Below are 13,619 nucleotides of genomic sequence, written 5' to 3' on the forward strand. Positions count from 1 at the left end.
TTTAGATTGTGAACAAGCTTTGAGGAGTCAAGAGATGAGTTACCTCTGAACTGCTACCATAGCCACTGTATTTAAATTGCAAGTCCAGGTGAGCTTCTGGTGAATAGTAACCCCAGGATGCTAGTAGTTGGGATTTCAGTGATGGTAACGCCTTTGAATGTCAAAAGATGGTGAGGTTGTTTGCTTATTGTTGGAGATGGTCACTGCCTCGCATTTATGTGATGAAAATGTTACCTGTCATTTGTCAGTCTAAGCCTTGATATTTTCCCAGATATTGTGATGTTTGAATATGGACTGCTTCAGTATCTGAGGGTAGTGCTGAATAGCGCTGAACGTTGAGCAAAATTCTGCAAACATTCCACTTCAGACCTTGTGAAGTAGGAAATATCATTGATGAAGCAGCTGAAGGTGGCTGGGCTTAGCACACTCTTGTGAGGAACTCCTGCAGAGCTGTCCTGGAGTTGAGATAATTGGCCTCCAATAACCACAATCATCTTCCTATGCGTCAGGTATGACTCCAACCAGCATAAAGTTTGCCCCAGTTTCCATTCATAGAAGTCATATAATCTGGACAGTGTGGAAGCAGGCCATTTGACCTGAGTCGACACCGATCCTCTGAATAGCATCCCATCCAGTCAGATCCCCACCCTATATCAGGATTCCTCTATTTACCATGGCTAATCCACCTAGACCTGGACACTATGGGGAATTGAACATGGCCAATCCACCTAACCTGTATATCTTTTGGAGGAAACTGAGCACCCTGAGGAAACCCATTGATTGCAGTTTTGCTACAGCTCCTTGATAACACAATTAGTCAAATGCAGCTTCGATGTCATGGGTTGTCGCTCTCTTCTCACCTCTGCAATTCAGCTCTTTTGCCCATATTTGAACCAAGGATGGAATGAGATCATAGGCTGAGTGCCCTTGCCGGAACCCAAACTGGGTATCAGTGCGTAGGTTGTTACTAAGTAGGTGCTGCTTTATAGCATTCTTAACATCTTCCATCACTTTGCTGGTGATCAAAAGTACACTGATGGGTGCTAATTAGCTGGGGTGGATTTATCTGCTTTTTTGTACAGAACATACCTGGGCAATTATCCATATAATCAGATGGATGTCAGTGTTGTAGCTGGACTGGAGCAGCTTGTCTAGGGGAACAGTAAATTCTGGAGCACAAGCCTTCTGTACCATTGCCAGAATGTTGTCAGGACCCATTGCCTTTGCAGTATCCATTGCCTCCAACTGCTTCTTCATATTGCATTAAGTGAATCATATTGGCTGAAGACTAACATCCATGATATTGAGGACCACTGCAGGAGGTCAAGATGAATCATCTACTCAGCACTTCTGGCTGAAGATTGCTGAGAATGCCTTAGCCTTACCATTTGTACTGATGTGCTCAATTCTTCCATCATTGAGGATGGGGATATTTGTGGAGCCTTCTCCTCCAGAGAGTTGTTTAATTGTCCACTACTATTCATGACTGCATGTGGCAGGACTGCAGAGCTTAGATCTGTCTATTACTTGCTTCTTAATGCTGTTTGGCATGCTAGTAGTCCAGTTGGTAGGTTCAGCATGTTGACACCTCATTTTGAGGTATGCCTAGTGCTGCTCCTGGACTGCACTCTCCATTGAACCAAGTTCATATCCTGGCTTGAAGTTACTCGTTGAGTGGGGCAATATACCATGAGATTGCAGATTGTGTGGAAGCATCATCCTGCTGCTGCTGATGGCCCATAATGTTTCATGGATGTCCAACCTTCAGTTACTCAACTGTGTTTGAATTTTTTCTCATTTAGCATGGTGATAGAGCCACACAGCACAATAGAGGATATTCCCAATGTGAAGGAGGGATTTTGTTGCTACAAGGCCTGTGCTGTGGTCATTTTTACTGACACTGTCACAGACAAAGTGCGTCTGCAACAACCAGATTGGTAAGGTGAGGTCAAGTATGTTTTTTCCTTTTATTGGTTTCCTCACCACCTGCCGTGGACCCAGTCAAGCAGATGTGTCTTTTAGGACCCGACCAGCTCGCTCAGCGGTGCTTCCACTGACCTACTTTTGGGATATTGAAATCTCCCTCTGAGAGTACATTTTGCACAATTGCCACACTCGATGCTTCCTCCAAGTACTGTTCAAAATGGAGGAGTACGATTCATCAGGGAGGTTTTATGAAGTTTAAATTATATTTGACTAATTTGCTATAATTCTTTGAAATGTACCAAACAATGTGGATAATGAGGATCCTATAGATGTAGTACATCTAGACATGAAGGTGATAAGGTGAAGCATAATAGTTTAATATACGAGGTAAGGTTGCATGGGGTAAGGGATAATTTAGTAACTTGAATAGAGGATTGGCAAACCAACAGAAAACAAAGAAATGGAATAACATGCCAAAACTAGTTGGCCCTAACTATTTACAATCTATATTAGTAACTTGGATGCAGGGATAGAAAATACTGTAGTGAAATTTGCAAATGACACTAAAATAAGTGGGAAGGTAAGTTGTCATGAAGAAATAAGAAATTTACAAATGGACATTAGATAGATTATTTGAATGGACCAAAATTCGACAGATAAAGTTTAACATGGATAAGTGTTAGGTTATCCATTTGATCAGAGGAATAGAAAGGCAACTTACTATCTAAATGCCAGAATGCTTTGGTGCAAAGGGATTTGTGTGTTCTCATGCATGAAACACTGAAAACTAGTTAGCAGGTACAGCAGGTAATAGGAAGGAAAATGTAGTGTTTTGGTATTTATTGTGAAATGAATAGCATATAACAATAGGAAAGAATTGTTGTAACTGCACAAGATATTAGTAAGACTGCACCTGGAGTATTGTCAACATTTTTGACCCCTTTACTTGAGGAAGAATAAAGTTAAAATTTACACAACACTAGGTCATAGTCAAATAGGTTTATTTGGAAGCACTAGCTTTCAGAGTGCTGTTCCTTCATCAGATAGCTGTGGAACTGGATCGTAAGGCACAATTTATAACAAAAGATTACAGAATCATACAACTCAAACAATATATTGAACAAACCTAAATTGCTGTTAAGTCCTTCATCTTTTAGAATGGGTGCAGGTTTTGGTTCATTAATATGTAACTACCAGAACTTCATTTAAGTCACAGTCTCTTGATAACTTAAGGTTTTATTAAAAAAAAAGGTGACATCTCAGCTCAGACAACGCACTAAAGGTGTGAAGTTAGAGTCTGTCTGTGACCCAATCTTGAGTAACAGTATAGGAGGCAGTTTGGAGAAGGTTCACTAGATTGATTCTAGAGATTAGGATATTGTCTCATGAAGAGAGATTGAGCAGTTTAGATGTATACTCTCTGGAGTTTAGAAAAATGAGAGATCTAATTTAGATATATATGGTGTTAAGGGGGTGACAAAGTAGATGTAGAAAGGGTGTATTCTTATGTAGGGCAATGTAGAACAGTACAGTCAGTATAAAAAGTTCTACAGCCAAAGATTTGGGCCCATTTACCTGGAAGTTGGAGCTGGGGGAGAAGTGCATGGAGTGGTGAGTATAAGAACTTGATATAAATTTACTTATTCTGAAGTAGGGAAAGAAAACTGGAGTAATCTGACAGGAAAAGAATGAGCTGTTGGCTTTGTATTCTATTCATTGAAGGTTGAGGGTATCACTGGCTAGGACAGCATTTATTGCCCATCCCTAATGGGCAATGGTTTCATGATCATAATAGACTGTTACTTCCAGATTATGATTGAATTCAAATTCCATCATCTGACGTGGCAGGTTTCAAACCCAGGTCCTCAGGAAATTATCTGGATTAATAGATTAACAGTTCAGTGGTAACACCACGAGGCTGTTGCCTCATCAATGGGCTGGTAAGAGAACTAATTTTAGGAACACTGCTTAAATTGCAGTTATTTTTAAAAGTGTCAAATTATTTAGTAATAAAGTTAACTAGTAAGACTAGTTATGAAGTTTAAATTATGGCAGGCAATGGCAGCTGAGTGGAATATGTGTTTTGTCATGTGGGGAGTCACAGATTCTGCTGCCATGTAAGATGACCATGTGTGCAGGAAATGTTTCCAACGCCACAGATTTGAGATCAGGGTTTCACAGTTTGAGCAGTGGCATATCCATGAGGCTGAGAAGTAAATGGATAGCACAATTAGAGAGGTGATTACACCACAACTGAAAGAACTGGAGGAAAGAGAAGAATGGGTAACCACCAGCCAATCAAACAGGAACAGACAGGTAACTCAGAAGTCCCTTGTGATCCTGCTCACAAATCCGTCTTCCATTTTGAAAACTGAGGAAAGTGTTGGTAATGCAAGGGTGTGCAGTCAGAGCCAGGCATCTGGCACTAGAGCAGCCTGACTGCATAGAAGGAGGAGAGGAGCATCAGACATCACTTTAGGATGATGGCTTGCCTCCCTGGTGGCAGAGTCAGGGATGTCACTGAGTGGCTGCAGGGCATCCTGAAGGGGGAGGTGATAAAACAGAGGTCATTGTGCATATTGGTACCAATGATATAGATAGAACAAGGGTTGAGGTCTTCAATGAAGTCTTCAGAAAGCTAGGCAATAAGTTGAGAAGCAGGACCTCAAAGGCTGTATGTGCTACGAGTACAGAAATAAGAGAACAGACCAGACGAATGCATGGCTCAACATGGAAAACTTTAGATTCCTAAATCACTAGGACCATTTCAGGGGAAGTGGGACCTCAAAAAGCAGATGGTCTGCATCTGAACCAGAACAGGACTAACTTCCTTGCAGGAGGGTTTGCTAGTATTGTTGGGAGAAATTTAAATTAATTCAGCAGAGGCAATAAACACTGTACATTAGTTCAAAAGTGACACTGAATAACTTAGAAAAAAAACCTAGGCAGCGCACTTTCAGCCACGTGATGTCTCAAGATGCAAGGTGAAGCTGGACGGTCTCTATGATGACAGGAATATTAGAGGTAAGACAGATGAGTTAAGGGTATAGATTGCCATTTGGAATTGTGATGTTGTTGCCATCACAGAGACATAGTTGAGGGAGGGTCAAGAATGGCAACATAACATTCTGGAGTATAGGATCTTCAGGCAAGACAGTGAAGGGTGCCCATGTGGAGGTGGTATTGCATTATTAGTTAGGGAGTCAGTTACTGAAGTAAGGAGGTATGATATCTTGGAAGGGTCATCAAATGAAGCTTTATGAGTAGAATTTAGGAATAAAAAGGTGGCAGTTCATTTTATTGGGACTGAATTAAATGTCCCTAAACAGGCAGTAGGCAATTGAGGAGCAAATATATAGTTAATTCACTAAGGCATGTAAAAAGAATAATATGGTAATTCTTTTAGAAAATTTCTACTACCCCAAACTTAATTGGAATAATCATAGTGTAAAAGGGCTTAGAGGAGGCGGATTTCTTGAAGTGTATACAGGTGAGTCTTTTAAGTCAACACTTAGATAGTCTTACAAGGGATGGTGCAGTGCTGTACCTATTTCTGAGCAGTAGACCTGTTCGAGGCAACAGTGGAGGAACAGTTTCGTGATAGTGACCATGGCACTGTATTTTTTAGGTTTTTTTATGGAAAAGAGATGGGTATTTGTAAAAAGAAAATAATTTTGGATTGGGTAAGGCAGAGTTTTGTTAGAATAAAGCAGGATCTGCCCAAAATAAATCAAGAACAGCCTCTTGAGGGTAAATCGACACAACAGTGAGAGGCATTCAGAAAGACTTCAGGAGAAAAAGGTCCAGAGAACATTAGATGTCTAGGAAAACTCAAGATTAAAAAAAAAGGAACAGAGAGATATATATAACAGATACAAAGGAAGCAAAACAACAGAGGCTGTAAAGGAGTATAGAAAATATAGGGGAGAATGCAAAAAAGCAACTAAGAGAGCAAAGGGAGTGCCCAAAAAGACGCTGGAAGACAAGATTAGGGACAATACCAAGATATTCTATAAGTATATCAAAGGGAGCAGACTATCCTGAGAAAGAGTAGGGCTTATTAGAGACCAAGGGGACAATGTGTGTGTGAAGTCAGATGCGATTGGTAGAATATTAAATGAATATTGACATCTGTCTTTATTCAGGTGAAGGAAGATGTGACTGCAGAATTCATGAAAATGGACTGTGAAATTCTTAAGCAGATTAACATAAGAAGCAAGGAGGTATTGGAAGTTTTGGCAGATTTAAAAGTGGACAAATCCCCAGGTCCAGATGAGTTATATCCCAGGCTGCTCTGAGAGACCGGGAAAGACATTGCAGGGGTGCTGACCCCAATTTTTAAATTGTCTCTGGCCACAGGTTAGATGTCAGAGGACTGGAGGACAGCTAATGTGGCTAATGTGGTCCTACCTCACAAGAAGAGTGGTAGAGATAGACAAGGAACTATAGACCATAAGTCTCTCATTACTGTTAGGGAAACTAATGGAGGAACAAGTGAGGGAAAAATTAATTACTATTTAGAGAGGCAAGGTATGATTAGGGACAATCAGTATGGCTTTGTCAGCAGCAAGTCACGCCTAATAAACAGTTTGGAATTTTCAAGGAAGTGATCAACTATTTAGTAGTTGAGGGTAAGGTAGTTGGTATAATTTAAATGGATTTCAGTAAAGCCTTTGACAGGGTCCTATATGGGAGATGGATAAAGAAAGTAAATGCTCAAGGGATCCAACTTAACTTAGCAAGTTGGATCCAAAATTGACTTAGTGACAGGGGACACAGGCTGACAGTAGAAGGTTGCTTGCATGACTGGAGCCAGTGGCATACCACAGGGATCAGTGCTGGGTCCCTCTCCATTTGTGGTATTCATAAATGATATTGATAAGAATGTGGTGGGGGGAGATGATAAGAAATTTCCCGGATAAAACAATGATTGGTTAGGTGGTTGACAAGTGAGGAGGAAAGTTTTAGCTTCCCAGAGGATATAAATGAATTGGTCAGATGGTATTTAACCCTGATAAATCTGAGGAGATGTACATTGGAGGAAAAAACAAGACAAGGGAGTATTCAATTAGGAGAAAGTGAGGACTGCAGATGCTGGAGAGGGCTTATGCCCGAAACGTCGATTCTCCTGCTCTTTGGATGCTGCCTGACCTGCTGCGTTTTTCCAGCAACATATTTTTTAGCAAGGGAGTATTCAATGACTATCAAGACATGAGGAAGCTCAGGAAAGAGAGAGATCTTGGGGTTCTCATCCATAGATCTCTGAAAATGAAAGGAGAGGTTAAAAGGATAGTTAAGGAATATGGGATGCTTGATTTTATTAGGGATGGTATAGATCATAAGAGCAGGGAGGTAATGTTGGAGTTGTACAAAACTTTGGTTAGATCACAACTGGAGTACTGTGTGCAATTCTACGGGAACGATGTGATTGTACAGGAGAGGGTGTAAAGGAAATTCAGCAGGAAGTTGCCTGCAGTAGAGCATTTCAGCAATGAAGAGAGGCTGGATAAGCTCAGATTGTGATCTTTGGAGGAATGAATGTTGAAAGGGGACCTGTCAGAGCTGCATAAGATTATGAAGCACCTAGACTGGGCGAATATAAAGTGATTATGCTGATTTGTCTAAGGATCAATAACAAGAGTGCATAATTTTATTATGCATGGTGGCATGGTGGCTCAGTGGTTAACACTGCTGCCTCACAGTACCAGGGACCTGGCATTGATTCCAGCCTCCGGCAACTGTCTGTATTAAGTTTGCACGTTCTCCCTTTGTCTGCATGGGTTTCCCCCGGTGTTCTGGTTTCCTCCCACCAATTGGCCATGCTAAATTGCCAATCATGCTCAGTGATATGCAGGTTGGTGCATTAGTCAGGGGTAAGTATAATGTCGGGGGAATGGTCTGGGTGACTCTTTGGAAGGTCGGTGTGGACTTGTTGGGCTGAAAGGCCCGTTTCCACGCTGTAGGGATTCTATAATTTTAAAGTGCAAATCAGGAGGTTTGGAGGGGATTTGAGGAAAAGCTTTTTCTTCCAGAGGGTGCTGGAAGTCTGGAATGCACTGCCTGGGAGGACAGTTGAAGTGGGTAATCTCACAACTTTTAAAAGTACTCAAAGTGTTACAGCATTAAAAGCTATGGATCTAGTGTGGGAAAGTTGGACTAGTCTAAGTCATGGTATAACTTTGACAATGCAGACTCAATGAACTGAAAGACCTCTTCTATAGTCTTAAAATTCTAAAGTTTTAATGTGAGGGACAGATTTAAAACAGAGACAAGAATAAATTACACTGCCCCAGAGTGTGGTTAATTAGTAACTTAATTGAAGAGTTATGGAGAATGGGCAGGAAAGTAGAGTTGAGGCCTAATTGAGATCAGCCATGATCATATTAAAGGGCTAAATGCTTCCTCCCGCTCCTAGTTCTTATGTTCCCCTGAGTTTATCTTCTCCAGCAAGTGATTGTCACCAATCAGTGCAAATATTGCATTTTTTAAGGAGGCTTTCAAGGTTTCCTTTTGTGTTTCCTCTGTTCTCCCAGTGAATGCTTACCATCGTAGAGCACAGAGTAAAGCACTTGTTCAGGGAATCTTGTGTCAAACGTGTGGACAGTGTAGCCATCCCATCGCAGCTGACTGTGTGTGACCAGTGCCTCAATACTAGGGGTACTGGCATAGGAGAGGATGCTCAGGTTGATAAGCTTAGTCTGTCATTGGATTTGCAGGATTTTACAAAGTCAGTACTGGTGATAACTCTCCAGGGATTTGAGGTATCTGCTGTACATGATTCATGTTTCTGATACAAACAGAAGGTTGGGGACCATAGCTATCAACCATGAGCTTGCTGGTGGGTTTGAGATCTTGGATATCAAATACTCTCTGTTCCCCAGGTGTCCAAAATATACTGGCACATTGAATTCACTTTTGGATCTCATTGTCAATGCCTGCTCACACTAAGGGGAGTCTCCGGAGGTTTAGGGAAATGATTCATGTTGCCAGGATCTTGCTGGAGACATTGATGGTTAAAGTGTAGTGTTGTGTAGCAAGAATGCACTATTAGAGAACCTTTGTTTTCTGAACAATGAGTATGAGACTCATCTTACCATCTTCCTCGGTGAATGTGGAGAAAAGCATTGGTGAGATGATACAGTCCTGCTTGATCCCGGTTTGCACTGGTATTGGATCTGTGATGAATACATTGGTGAGAATCACAGCTTGCATGTCATCATGAAGCAGGTGGAGAATAGCTACAAATTTCTGTGGGCAGACAAATTTAAGGAGGCTATTCCACAAACTCTCACAGTTGACAGATTCAAAAGCCTTTGTGTGTATTGAAGAAGGCCATATATGGAGGTTGGTGCTATTCTGCGTTTTTTCTTGGATTTGTCATGCATTGAAAACCATGCCTCTTGATGAACAGAAGCTGTATTGAGAATCTGAGGTGACAGTTGAAGAGGATTCTTGCAGTGACCTTCCCTTTGGTGGACAGTACAGAAATAGATTAGCTAGGTGACCAGATAGTGATGCAAAGTGATGCCAACAGCATGGGTTCAATTCCTGCATCAGCTGTGGTTACCATGTAGACCCTGCCTTCTCAACCTCTCTCCTTTTGCCTGAGGCATGGTGAGCCTCAGGCTAAACTCCCCACCAGTCATCTCTCTCCAAATAGAGAACTACTTCTCAAAGACACCCTGTCTGGGTTGCCAGGGCCCCCCAGTTCCTGACTTCATTGCAGCCTTAGTTCAAACATGGATGAAAGAAATGGATTCCAGAGGCCCTGTGACAGTGATTGTCCTTGACATCAAGGCTGCATTTGACCTTGTGTGGCATCAAGGACCCCGAAAAAAGTTGGAGTTAATGAGAATCAGGAGAAAATCTCTCCATTGGTTGAAGTCATACCTGCCATAAAGAAAGATGGTTTTGGTTGTTGGAGGTCAGCATCTCAGCTGCAGGATATCGCTGAAGAAATTGCTCAGGATTATGTCCTAGGGCACAACCACCTTCAGCCACTTCATCAATGACTTTCCCTCCACCATAAGATCAAAAGTGGGGATGTCTTCTGATGCTTGCAAAATGTAGAGCATGTTTCATGACTCAGATACTGAAGCAGTTTGGGCCCAAATGCAATTAGACCATTAATAATATCCAAGGTTGGGCTGAAAAGTGATAAGTAGCATTTGCACCACACAAATACCTGACAATAATCATCGTACAAACTAACCATTGTACCTAACATTCAATGGCATAACCATCACTTAATCTCCCATTATCAAATTTGTGGCTAACTTTGCACAAAAATTGAACTGAACAAGTTATATAAGTACAATATCTGCATGTTAATGAGATGTTAGGAATCTTGCAACAAGTAACTCACCTGACTCACCAAAGCCTGCCCACATCAACAAGGCACAAGTCAAGAGCGTGATGGAACACTCTCCATTGTGGAAGCTTTGGAGAGGGTGCAGAGGAGATTTACCAGGCTGTTGCCTGGAATGGAGAATAGGTCGTACGGGGATAGGTTGAGAGTGCTAGCCCTTTTCTCATTGGAACGGCGAAGGATGAGGGGTGACTTGATAGAGGTTTATAAGATGATCAGGGGACTAGATAGAATAGACAGTCAGAGACTTTTTCCCCAGGTACAACAGAGTGTTACAAGGGGGCATAAATTTAAGGTGAAGGGTGGGAGGTATAGGGGGGATGTCAGGAGTAGGTTCCTTACCCAGAGAGTGGTGGGGGCATGGAATGCACTGCCTGTGTGGCAGAGTCAGAATCATTGGTGACCTTTAAGTGGCAATTGGATAGGTACATGGATAGGCGCTTAAGCTAGGACAAATGTTCAGTACAACATCGTGGGCCGAAGGGCCTATTCTGTGCTGTATTGTTCTATGTTCTATATTCTATGAGTGCAGCTCCAAGAACACTCATGAAACTTGACACCATCCAGGATAAAAATGTTTGCATGATTGGTGCTGCATCCACAAACATCCAATCCTCCCACCATTTGGCGCTCAATAGTAGCAGCAGTGTGTACCAGAAATTCACCAAATGTCATTAAACCGAACATTTTAAACCCATAACCACCTGCTTCTAAAGGGCAGCAGATACATGGGAACAAGTTTTCCCATCCCACTCCACCCTAACAAGCAACTAACCATCCAAAATCAGAAATATGATGCTTTCAGGTACATGGGCTGCAAAATATCAATAAGGTAGGTCACCACCATCTTCTAAAAGGCAACAAATGCTGGCTTAAGTGAATAAAAAAAGAAGTAATGGTAGTGTCTTTATCCTTGGTCCCAAAGACCTTTGAAATATACATATATGCTGCTGTTGTGCTTTCAGGATAACTGGTCAAGTTGTGTCTGCCTTACAGTTGTTTTTAAATATTGAGAGTTCATTTTGTATCTGTAGCAGGGGACCATATTTTCTTCTATTTTGTGAGGGCTCTTTGTTTTTAGGTACTGGCTTACTTTCATCAATATTTTCTGCTGCTGAGTGTTTTCGATGCTTCTTGCATCACTATCTTCATGTGAAATCAGTCGACTTATATAGACTTTGATGTTGGTCTGCTTTCAATAACACTGTTGTGATTTTGCAACTAAGCATGTCAGCTACGTGGTTACAAACTTGCAAGCTACTAAATTTCTGAGTTTATACTGATGAAAGTGAAACAATCATCTACAGCTGCATAGTCTCAACATATGATTTAGATGAAATAAAAATAACCAAATGAAATATGAAAATGTCAATAATTGTGGCACTCCTTCTTGCAATAAAAGGTCATGGTGGTTGTAATATGAGTTGTGTCAGGACAGGCACAGTGGGAGAGTTGTGGGATCCCTGCTTGGAGGCTAAAGCATCTACTCAGAACATGACCTTTGATCCTATCTTCCCACCAAATTTAGGTGAGATAGGCCCAAATCCTCTGAGGCATTTGTCAAAAAAAAACACTGACAGACATTTTTCATGTGTGTCTGCAAATGCAAAAGTTTCAGCACTGTTTATAATTTGAAACTTAATGCAGGAACCCAAATATCTATTGTAAAAAATATCAGAACACTTGGGAGCAATTAAAAGGATTATACAAGGTCAGAATGGATTTGTGAAAGGGAAATCATGCCTAACGAATCTACTGGCATTTTTAGAATGTAATTAGTAAAGTGGACGAGGGGTAATTGGTGGAAATGATGTATTTAGATTTCAAGAAGGCTTTTGATAGGATCCCACGTAAGAGGATACAGTAGTGGTCAAAATTAAAGTGCATGGCATTGAAAGTAATGTACTGGCAGGGATTGAAAATTGGTTGATAGTTCGGAAACAGAGATGGTTCCTTTTCCGGGTGGCAACTGGTGACTAATGGTTTATCCCTGGGATCAGTGCTTGGGCTCCAGATATTCAAGATGTGTTTAAATGACTTGGAAGAGGGAACCAAATGCTATATTTCCAAGTTTGCTGACATTACAAAACTAAGATGCGCAATCTCAACATTTGAGTTAGATGAAACAAAAACACAAAAGTATGTTGCAAAACTTAAAAGTCTTCAGAAAAGATTTACAAGGGTGTTGCCAGGGTTGGAGGATTTGAGCTATAAGGAGAGGTTGATTAGGCTAGTAGTAAAAAGTGAGGTCTGCAGATGCTGGAGATCACAGTTGAAAATGTGTTGCTGGTTAAAGCACAGCAGGCTAGGCAGCATCCAAGGAACAGGAAATTTGACGTTTTGGGCCAGAGCCCTTGACTAGGCTAGGGCTGTTTTCCCTGCGACGTCAGAGGCTGAGGGGTGACATTAAAAAATTATGAAAGGCATGGATAGGGTAAATATTCAAAGTCTTTTCCACGGGGTGGGGGAGACCAGATGTAGAGGGCAGAGGTTTAGGGTAAGAGGGGAAAGATATAAAAGAGACCTAAGGGGCAACTGTTTCATGCAGAGGGTGCTGTGTGTATAGAATGAGCTGGCAGAGGAAGTGGTGGAGTCTGGTACAATTGCAGCATTTAAAAGACATCTGGATGAGTGTATGAATAGGAAGGGTTTGGAGGGATATGGACCAAGTGTTTGCAAATGGGACTGGATTAGGTTGGGATGTCTGGTCGGCATGGATGAGTTGGATTGAAGGGTCTGTTTTCATCAACATTCCAAACTGTTGTTTAGTTTTTTTTAATGTAAAAGTTTATAATAGTTCATATTAGTTCATGTGCTTTTAAAACCAGTTCAAAGACGACAAAGAACTGAAAATTTTTCCATTAAATTTTAAATGAATATATAGTGAAGAAAGGCAGTTAGTCACTGTTCAATTGCTTCTAATTACAAGGCCGTGAATGACATGCTCAGTACAGAGTGGGAGGACCATTGTATCTGACTAACTGCTCCTGTTCTGTCTGTGCACAGGTATCCATGGAGAGGGAACATGTGAGTCCATTGGCATATCAGAGGCCTTTAGGGCCGGGAAATGATGTTTTGATTTCAATTTTGTTGCAATTTTCAATTTCTGTTAACCTCTTGACCTTTTGTAACAGTACCCCATCAGGGGCTATCTAAACCAATACTGCGAATTTTCACTGATCCTGAATGCACATTTATAATGGTCAGGATTAGTGATGTAATTGTTGAATGAACAAATCCCAACATAGATCTTTTTTTGAGATATTGACAAGTTAGATGTCATTTTTATGCTGGTCAGCAAAAGGTATTAAAGTCTATTTAAAAG

The sequence above is a fragment of the Hemiscyllium ocellatum genome, chromosome 10 (genome assembly GCF_020745735.1).
Source record: "Hemiscyllium ocellatum isolate sHemOce1 chromosome 10, sHemOce1.pat.X.cur, whole genome shotgun sequence".
NCBI lineage: Eukaryota > Metazoa > Chordata > Chondrichthyes > Orectolobiformes > Hemiscylliidae > Hemiscyllium > Hemiscyllium ocellatum.